The 15203-nt window shown below is 35.1% G+C and overlaps 1 protein-coding gene across 1 annotated transcript in view; it reads right to left on the reverse strand.

Moving 5' to 3' along the window:
* LOC106877038 (tyrosine-protein kinase Btk) overlaps positions 1-15203 on the reverse strand; it is a 117206-nt gene that overhangs the window by 60483 nt on the left and 41520 nt on the right. The gene's annotated exons all lie outside the window — the stretch shown is intronic.

The raw sequence follows: 15203 nt of genomic DNA on the forward strand, positions 1-15203 counted from the left end.
GAATTTCTGTAGTATATTTGAGGGTATATAAATATTTTGTTATATACCCCAGATTAGCCTTACAAGAGCAAACTATGATGAAAGCTGTTCAAACCTCGATTTCCCCACATTTCAGTCTCAAACAATCATGGACTACATTCTTGAATGTGTCATTTTCTATGGCTTCAGTGTGTGATATGAAATTTGGCTGCTATTTCTAGCAAATTGAATGACTACACAGAGGCTCCTTATAGCTACCTAGTTTCAGATACAAACATTGCAACCTAGTTTTAGCTTAAATGCAGCATCTCCATGAACAATTAAAGAAGCCAATCAATCATGGATGAAATTTCAACACAGGACTGTAACTAAGGTATCTCTAATATATAAAACAGAGATGTCTGTGTATTCGCTTTTCACGTGAAATCGACTTCACCAAATGCTTCCATACTTGTGATGCATGAATAATTTGACCTCGGATAAATGTTAGGCTCTTCATTTGATTTTTTTAATTAAAAATAAATAATATTGCTTTATATATATGATTCACTTCTTTAAAAAAGTTCCTCAATGCTAACTTCCAGGATTGACGTAACAATGGCAAAAAGCTTCACTCTCTATTTTGACGTTTTTGTACCAAATGCTTACATACTTGTGATACAATGTCAACTTCCGGTATTGACGTAGCAACGGCAAAAAGCTTCACTCACTATTTTGACGTTTTTGTGTATTCGCTTTTCAAGTGAAATCGACTTCACCAAATGCTTCCATACTTGTGATGCATGAATAATTTGATCTCAGAGATAAATGTTAGGCTCTTCATATTTATGATTCACTTCTTTAAAGGTTCGAAATATTTACTAAGTCCACAAATTTAAACATTCCGTCCAAGAGCTTTTATTTATATGACTTTTTCATTTCATGTTTATTTCATTCATTCTTCGCAATATTCTCTCACCCCCCCTCTCTCTCTCTCTCACACACACACAACACACGCACGCGCGCATATACACGTGTGTCTTTGTAAATATGTTTGTATACATTTATGTATGTGTGCATGTGTATGTGTGTGAGACAGAGTGAGAGAGCGGTGTGTATGTAGTATTTACTCTCCCTCTCTCTCATACACACACACACACACTCACAAACAAAGATGTATGCATATTTATGCATGTACGCATACATGACAACAAACCTCTCTCTATCATTCTCTCTCTGTCACACACACACACGTCCATTTCATCTGATGTGTGTGTGTGTGTGAGCGTGGGGGGGGGGGTTCCACAATCGCCATTTATTTCAATTACTCTTGTGAGGATATTCACGTAAATCATTTTTTCATTTAATCCCCATTTTAATTTTCGTAAAAGTTTCCAAGTACCAATGAGGCTTTTTGGTGCATCTTCAATTTTCCCTTTCATGAGAGGCGCCCAGCCATCATTCATCTGAGAGTCCATCTACAGAATGTCTTAAAATTTCTATACAGCATATTTAGCTTTTTTACTTCCAGTATATAAGCAACAATTTCATTCCAGGGCAACGCCGGGTGCCTCTGCTAGTAATAAATAAATATCATGACAATGTGTTTACATCTGTCTACATATGCAATGATGACTAAATATCTACAGATTTATTCCGTAGTACAGTGTAGCATTAATAAAGAAGAAATATAATTGATAAAGGTATACAGGTATAATTAAATATTTCCCTTGAACCTCTCCTACCCTCTGTTTCTGAAGAAAGCAGCAGCAATCACTGCCACCCCATCATATACATCTGTTTTCCATGCTGGTATGGACTGGATAGTTTGTTAGAGTTCAAGTCAGTTCTTATTCAAAGTTACTTCCTTCTTAGATGGATCAGAGGATCATACCTTACTTGTATGTTCCATTTTTGGCATGTATACTATGGCCAGATGTCATTCCTAACACCAACCACTTTACAGAGTGCATTGGGAGCATTTTATCATGGCACCAATACTCTAGAAATTGCCTTCTCTTCTGCAAGACTAAGAGGTCTTCTCCATGTTGTCTGTGTTTTACCAAGACAAACATGTCTAGAAGTATGAAGAGAAGTTGAGTGATGATTAAGAGTGTGAAAAGGATGAGAGAGAGAACATGAATATGTGTGCAATGGGGTCAACAGAGTGATGAGAGGGTAGGAGAGGTTCAAGGGAAGTATTTAATTACACTTATATACCTATATCAATTATGTTTCTTCTTTATTAATGCTACACTGTACTACAGAATACATCTGTAGATTTTTAGCCATCATTGCATATGTAGACAGATGTAAATACATTGTCATGATATACAATACCTTAGTTACAGTCCTGTGTTGAAATTTCATCCATGACTGATTGGCCTCTTAAATTGTTCATGGAGATACTGCATTTAAGCCTACTATTACTAAGGGCTTAAGTGAAATGGAGAGACCAATTTACATATATAATGTGATGCTGGCAGCTAGGTTGATGAATAAATTGCTGGAGTGTAACCAGTTTTCTTCAACTGCTGTACTGTACTATAGAAAGGTAGATATCCTAACTTAGGTTTGAAACTTGTCTGGCTTATCTCTCTTTTTCTGTCCATGTATATACAGGCAAGGTGTTTCTATTTGTCTATACACAGTGTTGGTTAAACATCTATATATATTCTGTAGTACAGTAATGAAAAACTTAATGCACCAGTAAATTGTTTATTAAGCCAGAGAAGAACCTAGTTCTATTATCACAATAACAACATATTACATATATATTAGTCAGAGTGATGTCCTCATCTTGATTGTTCTTTCATTATGTTCAGGCTGTGTACACTCCAGCTTTCTTTAGGTGTCTTGTGATTAATCTTAGCACCTTGCCTGGGATTGAACTAAGAACCTCTAGGTGACTGCATAGCATTTTAGTACTTTTATCCACTACACTATGACTGTAAGCAGTTTTCATTGATGTCTTATGTTGACTCTGTATTGATTGGATAATAAGACACCTGAAGAAGGTTGGAGCATACACAGCAGAAAGGTAGTGAAAACAACAAGTAAGATGAAGACACCACTCCAACTAATACATAATATAAATTCCTCATTTCAGAAATATAGAATTGTATTATCTTACATATAGTTATCAAACAAATTATTATTTAAAGAAAGAAGGCTGTGGCTTTATTGAGTTTGACAGTAGCCTAGATATGATATAACAATGGCAAGCAATGTTTATAGCTGTCTCATAAATTATTAAATGAGGAAAGAATGATATGGTTTCACTAAATTCAGAAATAACCAAAATGTTTTCAAACATCAAAAAATGACCTGTCCATTTATCTCATAAATTATCCTTTAGTTTCTTTTTTCAAATAGATCTACAACTATGTAATTTCTGCCAAAGTCAATCTGTATTTTTGTGAAGGTCTGGTTGGAAATATGCATTATAAAACAAGACTCTTGGAATATTTCTTAATATATTTTTATACTGTTTGGTGGTTGCATGGTCTGCAATTTAAGTAACCTTAATAAACATTTTATTGAAAAAGATTTTAATAATTTATTTGCTTGTAAACCTTTATCTTTTTTTCATTTGCTTCTTGGTAAAGCCATGCCAAAATTATAAATTATATTAGCCACTTGGCACACACACACACACACATTATATTCACCTCTAGTTTATTGCTGTTATTTTGTGATAACACAATATATCTGAGTAATTTTCATTCTCCCAATATTTTGCCAAAGTCACAATATTTTATTACAGGTAATTAGTAATAGCTACTTAGTAATCAGTGATAACTGTTTTGATTCAACTTTAGATTTGATTTTTAAAAAATAGTTACTAAAACTTGGGACATTTCAGAATCAAGTCAGAATTACCTCCCTGGCTTAGTTCTTGGCAGCTCTTTTTGCAATGACCAGAATTTGTTACGGAGCACTAATGATACTGAATGTATGCACATATAACTTCTTTTTCGGGCAGACCATATTTGTATAAGTGGAAATTGCATAGTCTTAAACAATTTTATCAATAATAGCTTCTGATTTTATTGATCCCGAGTTTGGCTTAGGTAAGATTTGAAATCAGAACAGCAAAACTAAACAGTTTTAAATAATAGTTCTTAAATAATGCATGGCAAAGCTTATTAAGTACAACACAGATTTTAAAAATTGTACTTTAGGACTTTACAAAATATATATTAATGTTCGAGTGACTTGAAAAATGTGCTATAAAAATTTTCTAGCTTTTAACATTAAAATAGCATTTTTAAAAAACTTTCATGAAAAAAAGCAGCAATAATTTATTTTCAATTTCTTCTCAGCAAATCTCCCTCAATACATAACCTGGTGTCCTTTTGAAAAGAAAAAGATGTATTAATGGAATTGTAACTATACACAATCAGAGCCAGTCTAGGCCTAAACAATAGTAAAATACATATAAATACAAGTGCGCATGTACACACACATATACATACACATACACATGCAGGCATGGCTGTGGGGGGAAAAAGCTTGATTCTCTACTACCTGGTACCAAGTTCAGTTTCACTGTGTAATACCATTGGTCAACCAAAGCCTAGTGGGTGGATTTGATAGACAGGAACTGAAAGAAACTTGATGTTGTTATTGCTGTGTGTGTGTTTTGTCTTTGTCTTGACATCATGTGATAGTTGTAACATTCTCATACAAGCAGTGTTAAATATTTGCACATGTGTCTGGGCAAAGGAAAATATTACCTTGCTTGGAAACAGGTGAGAATTGGTAACAGGAAGGGCATCCAGCCAGAGAAAATTTGCTGCAACAAATTCTGTTTGAACCAAGCAAGCATGGAAAATTGGATGTTAAATGATGATGATATACACATATATGTAGACAGATAAATATATATATATATATATATATATATATATAGAGAGAGAGAGAGAGAGAGAGAAGAAATTTCGGGTATGGAAGCATGGACTGGAATCAAGGGGCCTTAGAATTAATTTAGCAAAGACCAAAATCCTAGTAAGTAGGAAAATAGACAAATCACATATCCCTTCAAGGAGATGGCCCTGCTTGATATGTAGAAAAGGTGTTAGGAGAAATTCCATTAGGTGTACCTAATGCAAGCTATGAACATGTAAGAGGTGCAGTGGAATCACTGGAAGGTTAACAAAGTAGTCTTTACATGTGGTAGATGTGCAGATATGAAGTGGCATCAAAAAGTTCCTGGACTAGTTCTGTAACATGCCAACAGATGGTAGCACCTTGTTGCATGCATACTGAGAGCTAGAGGTGACCTTCATGAGGCAGTGTGCTAAGTGACATCGCTGTGTTTACTTTGCAAGTTGTGAAATTTGTGTTTTTGCGATCACATGTATGCTGTAGTCTGCATACAATGTGATCAGGAAGTTGGAACAAAGAGACAACATGAAATTTTGTGTAAACTTGGGAAGACTGCTACAGAGACACTGAGCATGCTTTGGCAAGCTAACAATGATGAGACAATGGGTTGTACGCAATGTTTTGAGTGGCATGGGCACTTCAAAAGCAGAACATCTCTGGAAGATGATGTGCAATCTGGAAGACCTGCCATGACCGTCATTCCTGGAAATGTAGAGAAAATTCATCAGCTTGTGTATAAGGATCATTGGAGGACAATCAACAACATTGCTGATGTTGGTCTGTTGTATGAATCTGCGCAGGCAATCCTAACATCTGAATTGAACATGCGGTGTGTCTCTGCCAAGTTTGTCCCCTGTCTGCTGACCACTGAGCAGAAAGAACATCACATCAAAGTCTGTCAAGATTTCCATCAGCATGTTGCTGATGACCCATCCTTCATGTCAAGGATCATCACCAGTGATGAGAGTTGGGTATACGGGTATGACTCTGAGACAAAGCAGTAGTTGTCATAATGGAAAAGCGCTTCATCTCCACATCTGAAGAAGGCATAACAGAGCTGCAGTTCAATCAAGAGTATGCTCATCATTTTTTTGACATCTGTAGTATTGTGCATCGAGAATTTGTACTCCAAGTTCAGACTGTCAATTGAGAGTTCTACTGTGACATTCTCAAGTGTTTGAGGGAGGACATTTGGTGAAAGTGACCGAATTTGTGGAGTGTGAAGAATTTATTGCTAACCCTTTTCGAAAAATATCTCTCAGAAGCATCTCATTTTGTAACATGAAAATCCATAGGGATTCCTATCATTTAATCATTTCACTTCTTTTTTAAATAATATAAAACTTAATAAAATAAAATTAGAAGTGGGTAACAGGAAAACTGTAGATGAAAACAAAATAAACAGCGAGGGAATGGTTGTGAAGATGAATGATAAATGCTCCTCCATCACAGGAACAAGTCCAAACAACACCATACCATTGGCAGTGCAATCCATACCTGAAGAAAATAAGAACACAGTTGCAGGAGGAAGAAGGAGTATGAGCACTAATAATAACTCCATTAACAACCAAAACACACACACAAACACCAATGTGCACAACATAAATGCAGATGAGGAACAGGAAAACAACCAAACCAGAAAAGGTACTGTAGCATCTAAATGCAGATGGAAAAATGAATGCAAATTGCATAGTGAAGAACATAATTTACAGATGTGAAGTGAGGGCAGGTACACTAAAATATGTATTTATTGGTGCATCCGGAGACACCATGAAAAATCATCTATGTAATCTTATGTCATCTTCCAATGAAAACAAAAGTTACTGCACATCATTATCTAACCTCATCTGGAAACTTAAACGGAATGGGGTGGAACATACAACCAACTGGTCTATAATAGGAAATGCTTGACCATACAATAGAACTCAGGAGATCATTACATTCAGAACACATAATTAATAGGCATTCAGAAGTAATTGTATCATCCAAGCATAAGATCAAAGCATCCTTACATGGATTCAAATGGAACATTATAGAACAGAGAAACACTAACCAGCATAAGCATCTGACTGGACAACAGAAGGACCTAGTGGTTTGGGTGTTGCAGTCATGATCACTATGCTGTGGGTTTGATTCCTGGACAAAGTAGCATATTGTGTTCTTGAGCTGCTCTGTGATCATTTCGACATCCAACATGTGGCACATTCGTACACCCGTACAGACAGTGTCAATTTAATGGAGGGAGTGAGCTAATGTGCAGCACTTACATTTGATCACTATAAACAAATCATTTGTGCAGCTCGTTCAGCAAAAACTGAACACTTATACATCATCTTTGACTAATGAACTAAACAAAAGAACCAAAAGAACTATTTTCCTAGGCTATATCACCAGAATATTTTAACACAATGGAACACATCCATCCATGTCTCCAATGAAAACAATGTGCACAGTACAGTATGTGTTTCATAATACAGAACTAAGTATACATTGTAATCCATAGTAGCTGAACCCACTGGATCCATGCAAGCACTAGAAACATCAAAGAAGTAATTAACACAACCCTTTAAGTAAATATCACCTGTCAACTCAGATTAAGAACTTTGAACCAGCAACATCAAAACAAAATTTGCTTCCTTGCCCTACATCTAAATTCACCAAGGAAGCACCTGCTGTGCCTAAGGTCAAACCAATGACCTACACTCCTTATCTCAACATGTGCACACATAAATATCAAAACAAGTCAAGCCTTACCACAAGCTCATCTCCTTTATCATTACTATTCCTTCCTCTCTTTCCATCATGTTCTTGTCTTACCTATCAACAAAGAATGCCTACACAGTTTAGATATTTAGTACCATCATAACAATTCCATTTCTCTTCTTTCATTGTATCTATATATGTATGTGGGTGTGTGTGCGTGTATAGGAAAATTATTTTGGTGGGGGAAGGATTTGAAAATGCACCTGAATCTAAAAACCTGTAGTTGTTTTTACATTTTGTAATAGATTTGAGCTCTCAAAATGAGGCCAATTGTGGCCTGTCCTTCCTGTGAGACATACAGACTCAGTAACTATTCCTAAAACCTATTCTCCAGCATATTCTGAGCATCATAAGAGATGACCTGGACTTTCTAAACCATCTCCTGAACAAAACCAGCATGGACACTCTTTTGGTCTCACTCAACATAATAAACCTCAACACCTTGATTCCTCATGAATACAGAATAAAAGCTATACAATTCTGGCTGGGAAAATTCCCAAATGACATCCCTGACTGAATTGGAAGAGGATTCATCATTGATGAACTACAATTCATCCTACAGAATAACTTCTTCAATTTCAATAAAAACATCTACCAACAAAAATCAGGGACTGTGATGGGAACAAGGGTAGCTCCTACTTTTGCTAACCTTGTCATTGCATACTTGGAAGTCCAAATATACAAACAGGCCAGACTAAAAGTTTGTGACAACTTCCAGAAATACTTACTTGCCAACTGGAAACACTACCTGGACAACTGTTTCATTCTGTGGTAGTATAACCTTGAGCAACTCTTGGAATTTAAAATCTTGATTAACAACATTAACCACAGTATCCAATTTATAATGGAATACAGTCACAAACAGCTATCCTTTTTTGGACATTCTAATCATAAAGAGAGATACTAACATTGAAACTGATATCTACTTTAAACCAACAGACTCAAAAACATATCTACTATTCTCTTTCTGCCACCCAAAACATACTAAAATCAATACACCTTTTAACTTGGTAAGAAGAATTTGCATGATTGTATCAAATCCTGAAACCTGAGATAAATGATTCCAAGAACTTATTACTAGAAAGAAAATACCTGGTTAGTTTGATCAAAAACGGAATAGAACATGCAAAAATGATAGATATCCAAGAATTACAAAATAAACAACAACAAAAAACAAGAAAACCTCATGACACTTAAAACTTTTGTTTTATGTGTCAACACACAATCCAAGGAACATGGAAGCATATAACATCATCCATCAGAATATACTCCTCCTGCTGAATGACCTACAAATGAAAAAAGCACCCAAAACACATACAATTATTAAAAGTAAAAGACAACCCAAATCTCTAAAAAGGGTTACTTACCAGTGCCAAATAACCCACCAAAAATACAACCCCACTACTCAAAAAATGCAACCACCCTAAGTGCAGGATTTGCATGAACCTTATGGAAAGTTCAACATATAAGTTCAAGTCAGGTCAAATATTCACCATAAAAAAATCACTTCACCTGTGCATCGAAGAATTTAATTTAGGTTCTCAAATGTGATGAGTGTGGTGCGGACTACATAAATTAAACTAGCTTGACCTTGAGGGACAGACTGACAGTACATAGGCAATAGATCCAGGACCCCACAACCAGGAGAATTCCCATAAGCAAACACTTAGCTCAATGCCTTGCAGACATAAATCCAAAATATCAGATTTTCCCTCTTAATGCACTGAAAACACTTCAACCCAATTCCAATTGAAAGTGTGTTCCTTATGAAAGCATGTTCATTAAAAAAATACAAACTGTAAACTAAATATCCTATAATAACACACTAGAAAGAGAAAACCTAATTTTTCCATGAAAAATGACTAGAGACAACAGATATAATTTGAAAAGCCTTACTTAAGTAATAAGCTTCCTTAGGGATTCAAAACTTTAACTCCAAATTACTATACAATAACACCATACATCTTCTCAAACACCACTTGCTGACGTTACCTCAACAAAACCAATGAAATTTTTCTCTGGTTAGAACTGGACTCTCAGAAAACAAAAAAGTAGTGACTTCTTAAGGGAACCAACCAACCAACCAGAATGCTAGATGACCATCAGGTAAAAATATATTACTGAGTCTCTACCAGGAAGTCAATTAAGCAGAACACTGAACTTTGTCAAAACTAAAATATTTTGCCCAGAATGGAAAATATTTTTGATCAAAATAAAGTGATATCACAAAACTTATAATGAATTAGAACTTGTTCCTCAACCATGGTCAACAAGGAATGGACGTCACTAGGAAGCCAACCAACCAAAACACTAGACATTGCCAAAACAAAAATATTCTGACCAAAACATCCATGAGAAAAAAAATAAGATGTCATCAAAATTATAACCAATCAAAAATTGTATCCAGTGAATGTGTTTTCACTGAAAATATATATATATTTGTGAAGGCTAGACAGGCTTTTTCAGCCAGCTGGTCGGCTACTTCAGGCTGATGACGAGCAATGATTCAGAAACATGTACCTGAATGCAGACTAGGCTGGGTGGGGAGGCTTGTCGCCCCTTCACAAATATAAAGACACAGGAAATGTGTCAAGGCCAACAGGAAACGGTCCAGCTTCCTAGGGCTAAATAGCAGCAGTATGATTCCCTTAATGGGTCTGTCACATTAAGTTGACAGTAAACAACTGCTTTATTGTAACACTGCTGCTTATATCTCTCTGTGAGATTTATAATTAGATCATTTCTAAAAATTGTATCTTTTTCCCTAAAATATATAAAAACTAAAAGATTCAGACTTAAAGCACTTTGAACTCCAACAGGATACAAAGGTGAAGAGATGAGTGCACTGAGACTGAAATTGAAAAAAAACAAAACTATGCACACGACTTTGTGAACAAAACATTTTTCCTTCTCTCCACCTTTTTCTCTTTTATAAAAACTCAACATGACTGAACTTTCAATAATGTACACTTCTTCGCCAAACATTTACACTTATATTACGATCTACTCGCATGAAACTCATTGGAATTTCTGTAAAGATTTGAAGAACCCCACACAAGAGCATATATATATATAGTGAAGGTGCATGGCTCAGTGGATAAAGCATCGAGCTTATGATTGTGAAGTTGTGAGTTTGAATCCCAGAAAGGGCTGCGTGTTGTGTTCTTGAGCAAGACACTTTATTTCACGTTGCTCCAATTCACTCAGCTGTAGAAATGAGTTGCGACGTCACAGGTGCCAAGCTGTATCGACCTTTGCCTTTCCCTTAGATAACACTGGTGGCGTGAAGAGAGGAGGCCGGTATGCATGGGCGACGGCTGGTCTTCCATAAACAATCTTGCCTGGACTTGTGCCTGGGAGGGTAACTTTCTAGGTGCAATCCCATGGTCAGTCATGACCAAAGGGGGTCTCTCTCTCTCATATATATATATATATATATATATAAATACAAAATGCGACAAGAATAGAAAACAGCCAGACAGTAAGATGATACAAGAAAGGGACAAAACATCCAGATAGACGATACAAAGAAAACAAGGACAGGTCATTCAGAGTTTTCTTTTCTCAGTCGAGTTCCAGATTATAAATAGAGAGATACAATTGACAATCCAATAATTTATTTATATTATAACACCATATACTATGAATATAATATAACATAAACAATTATCAAAACATCAAAATTCCAACAATTTGTTTCGACTTATATACAGTTTTTGATATATAAACAATTTCCTTAGATATAAGACTCTTCATAGACAGAGTTTAAAGATAAGATGAAATTCTATGTGAAAGGATGGCTGGATTGTAAAAAATTAATTCAAATGCCTATGCATTATGAGTGTGAGTGTTAACTATTCAATTACGTATCAATTATAATTTTAAAAAATTATTCAGTAAGTGTACAGTTCTATATTTAAGAGATGAGGAATTATGTACATTATTTACATTCAACGGATATTTGTCCTCGTCTTGTTTGTTGCTAAAACAACGTTTTGGCTGATATACCCTCCAGCCTTCTTGGGGAAATTTCGAACCTGGGTTCTCACTTTGGTGAACAGGCTCTATCATACAGATGACTTGCAAAGGCTTAAAAGAAATGAAACCAGAATGCTCCACTGGATGGATAATGTCAATGTGCACATACAACAGAGTGTAAATGATTTGAGAGAAAAATTGAGTATAATAGGCATCAGTTGTTATGTGCAAGAGAGCAGACTGTGCTGGTATGGTCATATGATGTGCATGGATGAGGACAGCTGCTTAAAGAAGTGCTGATCTCTAATTGTGGAGGAAACCTGTGCAAGGGGTAAGACCTAGGAAGATGTGGGATGAAGTGGTGAGAAAGGATCTTCAGATGCTGGGCCTCACTGAGGAAATGAAAGGGACCTGGAGTTGTGGCGATTTGCTGGCCTTGAGAAGACATGTCAAGCAAAGTTAAATCACAGACATCCATACATACAGGCATGTCCTTTGCAGGTACCTGTGCCACATAAAATGCATTCATGCTAGTGCCACATAGGATGCCCTTGTGCCAGTGCTACATAAATGTACTCATGCTGGTGGCACATAAAAAGCACCCAGCACACTCTGTAAAGTGGTTGGCTGAAGGAAAGGCATCTAGCCATAGAAACCATAGAATAATAACATCTGTATGATATAGCCTGTTCACCAAAGTCCCAACTGGTGAAGCACTATCGGTGATACAAGAAAAACTAGTGACAGACACCCATCTATAAAGAACACACTGGTATACAGATAAGAAACTTGATGGAAATGTTGACCTTCTGTGAAGAAACTACCTACTTCAGTATGGACACTGATATATATCGACAGGAGGAGGGTTTAGCTATGGGTTCGCCATTATCACCGGTAATAGCCAATATATACATGGAATACTTTGAGAATTTGGTTTTAGGATCAACACCACTAAAACCAACACTATGGCTTGTGGCCCCGCCAGGAAGATGTCCAAGTGCTGTTAGATCATGTGGACTCAATAAAGCCATCCATACAGTTTACAATGGAAAAGGAAAAAGACAATCAGCTGGCATTCCTGGACGTATTAATAACATGCACCAAGTATGAATTCAGGACATCCGTATACCACAAGCTGACCTTTACTGGACAATATTTCAAATTCAATTTCCACCATCCATAGTGTAAAGAGAGGGATTGCTCAGTACCTAAAACATTGTGCAAAGAATATAAGTAGCGATTGTGATACACACTACGAAGAAATGATCAAGCTCAATAACGATTTTTAATAATATAATATAAAGAAAATGGAGAATATGGACACAGGAAAAATCAATTTATTTATATAACAGTCAATTTCATGTTGCCTATGTATGTTTCAATTTTTTACCTTCATTCATATTTTACAATGAAAATTGCATTATGAATTTAAAAGGTAAAAATCTCTTCAGGGCAAAAATTGACAAATATTCATTTACATTCAAATGGATGGAGGGTTTCTTAAAAGACTGAATGGTAGTATGTATATGTGTGTGAGAGTGTGTACTTGCGTTTTTGGATTCTGTTCTAAAAATAACTAGAGGTTAAACTACGACCACAGTGGACGATGGCCAGTTGAAGTCTTGAAGAATTAGGTCATACTACTATCTATCCTTAATGAAATTTAGTTTGTTTTCTTTGCGGGGGAGGCTGGCTGCCACTCCTTTCTCTACTCATTTGCCAAAAGAATAAAATATATATATATTAGTAAGTATCTAAATCTACATATTTAACTGCTACTTATTTAATTGTGAGAATTTCAATTTTTATTACAAATTTTTATTTATTTAGATGTATTAATCTTATTCTTTTGATAGTTTGGGTTATTATATTTACATTAATTTTTATATATTTAATGGGGTTATGATTCACTATGTATCACATGTATGGAGTTAGATTATTTTCAAATGGCAAGAGTACATTTCACTTTAAGATTTGCTCCAATGTTTGTTTTAATTTAATCATTCATGGAGTATTTATTTAAATATAATTTATTACTTAAAATTTATTAAATGTATATATATATATAGATTAATATTATAGAATCATTTGTTCTAGATATTGATTTATTCACATCATGCCTATTTATATTTTTGGGATTTATTAGATGTATATCTATTCTTAAATGTCTTTTACTATAGCCTTGGGCCAAACAAAGCTTTGTGCGTGGATTTGGTAGACAGAAAATGTAAGAAGTTCATAGTATATAGCATATATGTATGTGTGTGTATGTGTGTGTGTATATATATATATATATATATATATATATATATATATGTTGTGGCGAGAGTCATTGACACTCCTAGGGGATTGGAAGAATGGACTAGCCAAACTCTTATAAGAGTAGTGTATTGGTTGAGACAAGAGGTCAGTAAGAGTTCTTGAGAGGACATTTTGGAGTCTTGCGAAGTATGTTGTGTGAACATTGATTTTACCTCCACTTGGTTAAATTATATATCCAACATTTGCCAAAGATATAAAAGTGGCAACGAGATATTCGAAGCTTGTGTCAGTCGTTAAAATTTTTGGGGGATAAGAAATCAAAGAAAAAAATCATTAACATGGAAGACTTATTGGCTTGCGTCGTGCAGTTGTAACAGCAACAACAACAACAATACCAACAGTTACTGGAAGTAATGTTGAAAAAGTCTGAAAATACTTTAAGTTCGTTATTGTCAGACAGCGTAGCAAACTCAATTGGAGAATTTAATTTATAATCCAGAAGGTAGTACTACTTTTTCTGCATATTTTCGAAGATACAAAGAAATGTTCAAAGAAGAATGTAAAAATTGGAATGACAAGAAGGTGTGACTACTTTTAAGAAAGTTTTCCCCTGCCGAACATGAAAAATACTGCAACATATTCTGCCAAAGAAACCAGGTGAGACTCATTTCAATGAAACAATTAATTTATTATCGAGAATTTTCAGTAAAAGAAGTTCCTTGTTCAATAATTGTTGGCAGTGTTTAAATATAGTTAAAAAAGATGATGAAGATTTCGTCACCTATGCTGGGGTCGTTAACACAGGGTGTGAAAAATTCAAATTAAACGAATTAACCCTAGATTTGTTCAAATGTCTAATTTTTGTTCAAGAGTTAAATGTAAGAAAAGATTCTGATATACATTCCTGTATATTAACAAAATTAGAACAGGACCAAAAATTGACTCTACAGGCAGTGGCTGAAAAATGTCAGAGGATTATAAATTTAAGACATGACACAGACAAAATTGAAGAAAAAGATTGCTCTCAGATACATGCGTGTCATCCTGAAATGGATAAGAAAAAGGAGAAATGAACGTCAAGACCGAATCCATGCTATGGGTGCAGAGATTTACATTTTAGAACTGTCCTTTTAAAAATCGTAAATGTTTTGAGTGTGGAAAAATTGGACATAAAAGTTCACATTGTATAATGAAACAAAAAAATTCTAGAAAGAATGTATTGTTTACAAAAATACTAAGTGGGGCTCAGAAAACAATATTTGTGTCCATAAAAATGAATATTGTGAATAGCAAGTTACAAATGGATATGGGCAGTGATATCACGATAATTAATACAGATACAAGGAGAAAAA

This window comes from Octopus bimaculoides, unplaced genomic scaffold (assembly GCF_046866305.1).
Source record: "Octopus bimaculoides isolate indiv1 unplaced genomic scaffold, ASM4686630v1 contig81, whole genome shotgun sequence".
In the NCBI taxonomy this organism is placed as follows: domain Eukaryota; kingdom Metazoa; phylum Mollusca; class Cephalopoda; order Octopoda; family Octopodidae; genus Octopus; species Octopus bimaculoides.